Raw genomic sequence first — 9,316 nt, 5'->3', positions numbered from 1 at the left:
TTTTTTAATTATTTATTTATTTATTTATTTATTTTTGGCTGTGTTGTGTCTTCGTTTCTGTGCGTGGGCTTTCTCAAGTTGTGGCAAGTGGGGGCCACTCTTCATTGCGGTGCGCGGGCCTCTCACTGTCGCGGCCTCTCGTTGCGGAGCACAAGCTCCAGACGCGCGGGCTCAGCAGTTGTGGCTCACGGGCCTAGTTGCTCCGCGGCATGTGGGATCCTCCCAGACCAGGGCTCGAACCCGTGTCCCCTGCATTGGCAGGCAGACTCTCAACCACTGCGCCACCAGGGAAGCCCTCAATTTTTTAAAAAAAATTATTATTTATTTATTTTTGGCTGCGTTGGGTCTTCGTTGCTGTGTGCGGGCTTTTCTCTAGTTGCGGCAAGCAGGGGCTACTCTTCATTGCGGTGCGCGGGCTTCTCATTGCAGCGGCTTCTCTTGTTGCGGAGCACGGGCTCTAGGCATGTGGGCTTCAGTAGTTGTAACACACGGGTTCAGTAGTTGTGGCTCACAGGTTCAGTAGTTGTGGCTCATGGGCTTAGTTGCTCCGTGGTATGTGGGATCTTCCCGGACCGGGGCTCGAACCTGTGTCCCCTGCATTGGCAGGTAGATTCTTAACCACTGTGCCATGAGGGAAGTCCCAGCAATTCAATTTTGATGCAACCTTTGGAACACTTGCCCAAAAGCCTCCACCACCCTCCTATTCTGCCCACCTCATTAGAGAACAGAAGCTGTTCTCAGAGCTACTTACAAGGTACAGGCAGAAAGAAGCTACTCAGTGGATCCAATCACCTGCCTAGGAATTGAAAGAATCTTTCCCACTCAAATATCCTGGTAAGGAACCATGTTTCTAATTTCTCTGGGAATAAAAAGACACCAGGGAAAGAGTCCATGGTGGGGAAATGAATGTCTAATTCATCTGAAAATCACTCCATCTCCTTCCCTTTCATCCTGGTGTTTATTGTAGGGAAAGAGTCCTGGCCGTCACCATGTGGTTTTCATTATATTTTCCTTAAGAAGAGAAAAATAGTCTAAATGAGGATGGAAATTGGCCAAATTCAACGGTCGAGTTCCTAACCTCTGTTGCAGCTGAAAGCAGTCAGGTGAACTTCAGGCAGATTAGAAGTGAGCAAAAGGATTATGTGGACTTGTGGGAGGCTGTTTAGATAGAGCAGACACAGCTGGATTGGCCCTTTCGCCCTTCATTTTCCTCCCTCCTGCCTCAGAAATGAAGACTTGGTGGCTGGTCAAGGCTGGTGCTCCAGCAGCCACTTTGTACCAAAAGACAGACAGCCTTGAGGTTGGACACCAGCTAAAAATGCTGGGGCAGGAAAATATGGGCTGACTACCAAGGTGTGCAGGTGAGGGTCAGTATGAACAGTTTACATTCATGAGAAAGGAAGAAATCTCCCTCTTGCCTGTGCCTGTGGTATTCTGGTTTTTCTGCTATATTAGGGAAATATGGGCATCCAATGATAGTGGGCCCTCCTTGCTAAGGCAGACAACCTGCACTGCCCTGAACTCTGTGGGACACCCCGTCCTCAACCCTTGTCCTTGCTCACGAGCTAGACAGCATCTCAAGCTTCCATAGACTCCAGGTGACCAAGTGATATTTTGGGTTCTTTAGTGAAGATGTTCTCTGGAGGTGAATTTGGAGACTTTGATGGGATGATTCCCGGCCACTTCCTGCAAACCAACACAGAGCCTGTGCTCCTAACCATTATAGTAGAGCCTCAGCCCAGGCAGCCCTTCCCTTTGGTCCTCTGTTCTCTGCTTCATCTACTCCAAGTTTAATCAGGGCCTTCAGTCTTTCCTCCTCAAGGGAGAGCTTAGAATTTCCTCCCTGTGAGGACTTTTGTTCTCTGCTTTAGGGGGGCTCCATCTCTGGGCATAGAAAAGAGAGGTCGCTGACCATGGACTCACTCAATAACTCAGACCGTGGGACTCCCCCTGACTTTACTTTTTTTTTTTTAATGGGTATACTATTTTACTGACATTTAAATTTCACCAAAAGTGAGCTCAGGTATATGCTGGCCATATGTTCAGATTTTTGAAAGATAAAATGGATAAGACAGCTTTAAGGGTGCAATGTATTTAACACTGTACAATATACTCAACAATTAGACAATCTAAGGGGTGGTATAACTATACACTTAGGAGCACAGTATAGGGACAAGCCCTGAAATTGGAGAAAAAACCTGCCATTCAGGACTGAACACAGGTCCTTGATTGCTAACAGAATCTCTCCTTGACTTTCGACTTGAGACAAACCGAGGAGTCTGTCAGTATACGAAAACCACTGCATTCAGGACAAAGAGTAACAGGATAGATTGGCCAGAGCCAATTCGGATTGTGAGGGGGGCCAGTCTGAAGTGAGTAGGGTTCAGCACTGCAGCTGAAGTCTAGGGTCTGTAGATTAGAGCAGCCACCTTCTAAAAATCGCTGTGGACTTCCCTGGTGGCGCAGTGGTTAAGAATCCACCTGCCAACACAGGGGACAGGGGTTCGAGCCCCGATCCGGGAAGATCTCACATGCCGCGGAGCAACTAAGCCCGTGCACCACAACTACTGAGCCCGTGTGCCACAACTACTGAAGCCCGTGCGCCTAGAGCCCGTGTTCCGCAACAAGAGAAGCCCGTGCACCACAACGAAGAGTAGCCCCTGCTCACCGCAACTAGAGAAAGCCCGTGCGCAACAACGAAGACCCAACGCAAAGATAAATTAATTAATTAATTAATTTAAAAAGAAATTGCTTGTTTCCAAACAAGTTCCTAAGATGCTTTTCCCAAACAGGGCCCCTGACTTGACTTTGATGGACAAGGTGGCCCATAATGCCCCCACCCATTTGTGGTTTTGGGGAAAAGGCAGAGCCCCTTCCTGTGCAGAAGCTGAATGGGAGGGATGCCAGCCCTGGGGGCTGGACCAGGGGCGGGCGGTGGATCACTGCTGGAGGAGCCTGAGGGGTAGGTGGGGCCTGTGCTCAGTCCTGAGCTCCCTGGACTGAGACTCTGACTTTCCTGAAGCTTCCTTGAGCACCTGCTATGTTTTGTTAAAACCCTTTCTGCTCACACAAGCGCCACTCAGAAATTCCCCTGGATCAAACACATCCAAAGTCATGCCTCTTAACTCAGTGGCCACCTTAAATTTTTAACATTTTTTATGTAAGCCAGAATCAAACTTTAATCAGTCTCCTCATACATACTTGGCCAGACACAACAGGCCACAAGTTACATGTTACCACTGATACGAAAAACCAGGGATTGATAAATCCAGAGATATAAGGAATATTGGGGCGTCCCAGCGCTGAAGGTGAGAGGAATGAGGAGTGACTAATACATACAGCATTTCCCTTTGATGAAATGTTCTGGAACAGACATTAGAGGGGGTTATGTAACACTGTGAATGTACTTAGTGCCACTTACATGTACAATTTTAAATAATCAAAGAATTAAATTTTAAGTGAACTTTATATCATAGAATAAACAATTTAGTATCTGTAATAAAACCCCCAAATATTAAAGAAAATGGAATTAGAGGGGAGGGGAAGGAAGGCTCCAGCGCTGCTGTAGGCACTGGGGCAGCTCCTAATTCGGCCCTGAAGGCTCTGCATGTGCTTGTGCTTGTGGCTGAGCTGGCAGCAGCTCCAGGGATCTTAAGGGAGGAACTGGCTCTAGCACCTGAGTAACTAGAAGAACTGGGTCTGCTGTGGTCTCTAATCCAGAACTGGAGCTGGATACACTCCGGGGCCACAGCTGGTGCCAAAGCATGATGGGCTCCAGAGCCAGGGGCAGTGCCCTCGCCGAGGTGGCTTCAGCTCTGAACTGAGGCTGTTGAGGAAACTGGCTGAAGTTGTAGAGGAAGCACTAGGACAGGTTTCTGTGATGATTCAGGCTCTGAAGATGGGAGGAGAGCTGTTGCTGGAACCTTCTCTGGATCAGGAATTGGAGCCTGTGTAGAAGCTTTTTCTCCCTTTTGAGATTAAATGAGAGCTAGGGCATAAGCATGCCCTGGTTGTGGAATTGGAGCTGGCATATTCACTTGATCTTGTCTTTGAACTTAAGTGAGAGCTGTGGCTTGAGCTTGCTCTGGCTCTGGAGCTGTAGCGGGCAGCAGAGGTGCAGGTGGCTCTAGGTCTCAAGGTGTTTCCAGAGCTTGTTTTGGAGCCTGTGCTGTAGCTCCAAGAAGAGAAAATATCATCAGTAGGATTGCTTTTCCACGGGCCTCCCAAAGACAAGAAACTTCTCATGGCCAATCAGTGAAGTCTCAGTCCAACATGCCACCCCCAGGAAGTCTTCCAGGACTGCAGTCCAGGAGAGTAGTGATCTGAGCCTCCTCATTGCTCCTAGCCCAGTTCTAGCCTCTGAAGCCTCTATTTTGTGTGGCCCAGCCACTCCCGCTCCCCACTGATTTCCATCACCCACCCTGAGTCCTCCTCACCATCACTCTCTACCTCAGTGGGCTCCGGGTGCTCCAGCTGTGCCAGAAGGAAGTAGGCACGGTGCTCTAGGTCTGAGCCAGGTATGCTGAGCTCTAGGTAAGCCAATAGCATCTTCAGGCAGGGAAATTCTGGGGGCTGGTGAAAATCCTCACGGTAATAGTGCAGCCAGGTGCCCAGGATGGAGGACACGGCCCTGGGAGTAGTCAGGTGGGCAGCAGAGACAGAGGTCTGGCCTTTCCTTCCACCTTGCAATGTGTGGGATCCAGGGTTCTGCCAGCTCCCGCCCATCCACAGACCCTACATCTCTACACAGCTCTTTGGGGAATGGAGCCCCTCCCTCTTGAATCAAAGCCCACTCACATTTTCAGTTGGTGCAGGTGTCCGCCATCCTCATCAGAGTAAGGGAGGATGCATCGTACCTAGAGGAGGCCAGGAAGGTGTCACATGGACTGTGCTGAGGACACCTGGATGTGATGGTCAGTGTGACGGTGTGACCCCAGGGAGAACGGAAGCTCTGGAGGGAAGGGCTGCTGTCTGCTCGATGCATTAAATGATGGTTGTTCCTAGAAAAATGCCTGCACCTAGTGGGCCTTCTTCTATATTTGAAGAATGAATGGGCCCAGTCAGCCCCATCACACATATCTGAGTGTCCTGGGCCCTATTGCTCGCCCCCAGGGATCTCTGCTCTCACTCCAAATTGAATCACACGTCAACATTCAAATGGGAAAACAGTTCAGTCAAGGCCACTGGCACAGCAGCCAATGACAACGTAGCACAACCACAGCCCCTCCAGCAGACCTTTCCATGGGGCCAGGTCCCCAGAAAGGACTTTCCATGAAGGACCCACTTAGTCCCTACAGTCACCCTAGGGGGCTGGTCCTCTCTTTACCCTAGTGTGCAGAGGGGCAAACTGAGACTCAGAGAGGTGTAGTGACATTCCCACATCTCACAGCTAGTAGGTGGCCAAGTCACCAATGTCCCAGGAGGGGCAGAAGGTCCAGCACCTGCTGGGTGGTTGCAAGGGCTCTGTAGGTGCCCAGAAAGGCGGGGAGGACGGAGGGGTCGCTGTCCAGGAAGGCAGGCACCAGGTTGCCCACCAGCTTCTCCAGCCTGCCTGCCTGGACACTCCACACCATGAGAGTCTCTTTCCTGTCCCCTGTGGACACATTTCCCCCTGGGGTGGAACAGAGTAGAGACACGAGTCAGAGGAAGCACCGTGGACCACCAGGAGGGCTGGGGCTGGAGCTGAGACCAAATCCCCAAGCCTCAGGGACCTGTGGCAGGAGATGGGGCAGGAGCGCCCTCAGCAGAATAAAGGTTCTGGCGTCACCAGTAGAATTGGCCGTGGGCAATGATTAAATGTATTAGGATCTCAGGGTAGTTTGTAGCACAGTACTGAGAGCCCCTTCCTGTATTAACTGCATCATCCCTGTGATTGTTATAAAAATATGCCATTCTAGGGATGAGAACACAGAGGCTGATCCCGGGGTGGGAGGGATCAGGATGGTCAGGCAAACAGGGACACCTGGGGATGGAGTTAAAACAGGAAAATCTGTAGAAAAAGGCAGAAACACCCTTGACTTAACATGAAGTAGATCCTATCAGTCTTTCTGAGATTCCTACAAATATGAGGACAATGACTTTGCATCTGGACAAAGCAGGGACTGGGCAGTAGGGCAGGTGGGAGGGGAGATGGGGTCCAGATTCCTCTGGGAGCAGGGCTCTAGGAGGGAGCCCAGGGGAGGACCAGGGTGGCTCCGGGACCCGGGGCTTCCTGGGTGTGGAGTCTCCTCTCCGGCACTCACCCTGAGCCTGCCCTGGGCTCTGTTGCTGGTGCGGGGCACCTGCCCCTCCTGCAGGGAGATGGAGCAGGGGGCTCCGTGGACCGGCTCCTGTCCGATCTCCTGTGTGGAGCCCTGAGAAATCAGTGCCCAGCAGCCGGGCAGAAAGCCTCAGAGCCTTGTCCGGCTGTCTGTGCTGGTTCTCAGACCCACCAGACATCTGCACCCCAGACACCTGCACCCCAGACACATGCCTTCCACTCTGCACAGACCTCCACCAAGGACAGAAAAAAAGCTGACAAGCTGAGGGCCTTGGATTCACACTGGCACCTCAGGAATCCTCCTTCCTCCATGCCAGCCCTGTCCTCGGGTGTGACCATGACAGGACCACCAAGTTACCAAGTGTACACCAACCAGTTCCTGCCCGGGGGGAACCTCCCATCAAGTCCCCCTTCCTCCACATGGAGATGAAGGGATGTGGACCTGCTCAGGGTGGGCTCCCAGAGGTGGCTGGGCCTGGATTGGCCTGCTCTAGGCCACCTTATGTTACCTTAGGTGACCTCCTGGTAAATGACCAGAGGTGTTGGTTTTGAGGGTTGAACCAACGTCTACAGCATCTGAAAAACCTCTCACTCCAGGGTTTCCTGAAGCAGAAGCCCCAGGAAGTCGGGCCACAGCAGGAGAACATCTTTCTCTATGAGCTGGGGCTGTCACTAGAATGTGGGTGCCTGGTTGGAAGGTTCCGAGCTCTGCTGGAGTTTTTTGTCAAGGAAGTGACTTCACTCCCGGGGGCCCCCTTACTTGAATCCCCTCCTCAGACAATAGCTCTCCACACAGCACTCTGGGTGGCGGACTGTTCACCCTCTTCTCCACATAAGCCCATATCTCACACAGTCACACCCGCAGCCCTCTCCACAGCCCCCGGGGGGGGGTCTGTGGGCAGCTTTCAGGAGACAGACCTGGGCTCCAGACTCGTCTCCTCATTCGTACCTGTTCTCCATCCTGGATAAGGCATTGTGTCTCTCAAGGCCTATCTGTCTCCCATCTGCACTGTGGGAATGATTCTAGCATGTTCTTCTCGGGATGTCCTCAGGTATAGGTGGGAAAAGAACTCAAAAGTGTGGGAGTGGTGTCACATGTAGGCCGTGCCTCCAATCCCTTTTTCCTCCTCTTGTTACCTCCCCCCATGTCTGTTCCTTTTCTGATCCCACCCCATAAGACCTTGTTTAATGTCACTGCGCACGTGTGTGTGTGTGTGTGTGTGTGTGTGTGTGTGTGCGTGCACGTGTGCCAGTGCTCACTCTCTGGAGCCCAGAAGAATCCTGCTCCCACATAGGGAGGGATGGGCAAGAACTTCCTAAGATCTTAACGGTTTCTAATTTCCAGAGTAGACCCGAGGAGAGGGGTTCCAGCCTTGGCCTGGGCCGTGGTAACACTGTGACACAAAGCCATACAGGGAGCAGGACCTGGAGGTGGGATGACAAGCCCAGACAGTCTGGCTGCACTGTCCACACTCATCACCACAGTGCTGGCAGCAGAGAGACGGACACCTTCACGGGGCACACAGCTTGGCAGGCTCGGCTTCTCTGGCTGGACACATAGTGGCCCAGGGACAGACTGGCAGATGAAGGGCTGCCATCACCAGGTAGACTTGACAATCTCATTTGCTGCTGTCTTTATGTTCCTGTCCTTGAATGCCTCTCCCCAAGACTGAGGCTGGCTGGAACATGATATCCAGACCCAACCCCAGTATAAACAGTCCACTTCACTGGGAACAAGAGAATTTTTAGTCACCTGGAGTAAGAAGATGTTCAGCCTTGCTCAAAATCCCCTGGGAAGCAGTTTCTCCCAGTGACTTCATTAGGAAAGTAGATCAGAGTTGATCTAATCTTATAAGGGTCTAAGTGTTAACTGGCCCCAAACTGCCTTCTGGGACTCTCTTTCCACCCCCTCCCCCATATCCATGCATCAGCAGCTCCATCTCCCCACCTGCTCAGACCAGAACCCTCGGGCTCTGTCTGCTCCCTCTTTCCTCCTCACCCCCACATGCAATCAGCTCATCCCCTGTCCCTGGATCCCAACTCCAAAATGCATTATCCCCTCTCTGCATCTCCCTCCCTTCCCCTGGTCCAGGCCACCACTGACACTGTCCCTGATTCCTGTTCTCTGCTTCCATTTCCTACTTCCTCTGATTCAAGAGAGATATCTTTAAAGACAAGTCTGTTCCTGTCACTCTGCTAACAAACAGGAAATCTCTCAGTGGCTATTTGGGGAAAAGCCCCAATCCTCAGCCAGACCTCAAGCCCCTCCTCCTGCCAGCAGCCCACCTTGCCTCTTCCCGCTCAGTCCAGCCACACTGGCCTCTGTCTCTTCTTCCAAGAAACTCCTCCTCCCCAGCCTTCAAAAGCCCCAGGCTAGGACCCCACCGAGCTCTTTACCTGGATGACTCCCCCTGCAGGTTTTACTTCACAGGCTGGAGGTTGCTCCTCCCTGGGCCCTCAGTTCCTCCCCGACGGTGCTTGCCTTGGTCCGCAGGAGTTGTCAGTCTAGCCTGCTGGGCCCCAGTACTTGGCTAGGGGAAGTGGCAGGAGGCTGGGACCCCAGGCAACCTCAGGTGGTTAGCCTGGAGACTCCTCCTACCACCAGCTTGCAGGTGAGCCCAGAGGTCTCTGTCGCTCCATTGCGACCCGGGAAGAGGCCCCGCGGAGCTCCCAGAGCCTCTCCCTTCTGGTTTTCCAAGTGGAATTTAGAGAAGGAGAAAGCAAGCCAGAGCCAGGGCGGGGCTTCCCCTTAAAGCCAACGCTGTCAGAGGCTTATCTACCTCCCCTCCCACTAACTCTGTCAGTGCTGCAGCCCTGGGGGTTGATATTGTCCCCAGGGCAGGAGTCGTTACTGGGTGCCTGTCCTGCGGATGTTCAATGCAGCTGGAGGAGTCTGACCTTTGCTTACCAGTCAGAGGGGCCAGAAGAGGATTTGTTCAATTTAATTAATTTTAATTTTAATCTTTAATTGTGATACAATACACATAAAATTTACCATCTTAACTGTTTTTAGGTGAGTATATTTAATGGCATTAAATATACTCACACTGTTGTTCA

At 51.9% G+C, this 9,316-nt stretch overlaps 1 long non-coding RNA gene across 2 annotated transcripts; it reads right to left on the bottom strand.

Annotated features, from left to right (window-relative positions):
* Positions 1 to 458: 458 nt before the first annotated feature.
* Positions 459 to 9,002, bottom strand: LOC309635608. Of its 2 annotated transcripts, none has more exons than XR_014248930.1 (3): positions 8,657 to 9,002; positions 4,798 to 5,033; positions 459 to 4,168 (listed from the first exon to the last, which is right to left on the bottom strand). It is a non-coding gene; the product is annotated as an uncharacterized lncRNA (long non-coding RNA). The 2 variants fall into 2 exon arrangements; XR_014248931.1 differs by having other exon boundaries at positions 460 to 4,168; positions 4,798 to 4,856; positions 8,657 to 8,989.
* Between the last annotated feature and the right edge of the window lie 314 nt (positions 9,003 to 9,316).

Source organism: Balaenoptera borealis, assembly GCF_965194805.1.
Source record: "Balaenoptera borealis genome assembly, chromosome: 10".
Taxonomy (NCBI): Eukaryota; Metazoa; Chordata; class Mammalia; order Artiodactyla; family Balaenopteridae; genus Balaenoptera; species Balaenoptera borealis.
The sequence above is the reverse complement of the archived record's forward strand: the minus strand, read 5'-3'. Positions and strand labels throughout refer to the sequence as shown.